Source organism: Macrobrachium nipponense, chromosome 13, assembly GCF_015104395.2.
Source record: "Macrobrachium nipponense isolate FS-2020 chromosome 13, ASM1510439v2, whole genome shotgun sequence".
Lineage (NCBI taxonomy): Eukaryota > Metazoa > Arthropoda > Malacostraca > Decapoda > Palaemonidae > Macrobrachium > Macrobrachium nipponense.
In genome coordinates this window covers 81,870,354-81,871,387 of record NC_087206.1, presented here as the reverse complement: position 1 = coordinate 81,871,387, position 1,034 = coordinate 81,870,354, and positions in this window count along the sequence as shown.

The window sequence follows — 1,034 nt, the reverse complement described above, 5'->3', positions numbered from 1 at the left end:
CATATAAATATTAATCTGAAAAAAAATTATTTTATAGAGTTCAGTATACAATAAGAACAGGAAATAACGGAAACGATATCTTTGTGAAATATAACAGTTTTGTTTCGATAATGCTACTTCATAAAACCCAAAGTAATATATTCGGATTGCAATTTCCAAATTGTGCAACAGGAATAGTCTACGGATATTGACCTCCACTTTTAATGATACAAAATCCCTGTTCACGATGCAATTGCAAAATACTGAATGCAATGGATTTTAGCTTGAAGTAACCACACAAAAATGTATTATTGCTCTTGAAAAGATCAAAAATAAGAAATCTAAAATAGCATAGTAAAAAATGTACTTTGGGAGCTAACATGTCATAAAGTTATACTCTTAGCGATTTAATGATTCATTAAGATATATTCTTAGCGATTTAATAATTCATAAATCTATATTCTTAGCGATTTTTTGGTTCAAAAATCTATATTCATAGTGATTTAATGATTCATAAATCTATATTCTTAGCGATTTTTTGGTTCATAAATATATATTCTTAGTGATTTAATGATTCATAGTTATGTTCTTAGCGATTTAATGATTAAAAAATCTATATTCTAAGCGATTTTATGATCCATAAATTTACACTCTTAGCAATTTAATTATTCATAAATCTAATCTATATTCTCAGTGATTTAATGATTCATAAATCTATATTCTTAGCATTTTAATGATTCACAAATCTATATTCTTAGCGATTTACTGATTCATAAAGTTATATTCTTAGCGATGTAATTATTCATAAATCTATATGCTTAGTGATTTAATGATTCATAAATCTACATTCTTAGCGATTTAATGATCCATAAAGTTATATTCTTAGAGATTTAATGATTCATAAATCTATATTCTTAGCGATTTAATGATTTATAAAGTTATATTCTTTGCGATGCTAATTATCATAAATCTATAGCTTATGATTTAAATGATCAGAAATCTACATTTCTTAGCGATTTTAATGATCCATAAAAGGTAATTTTTTTACAAAAATT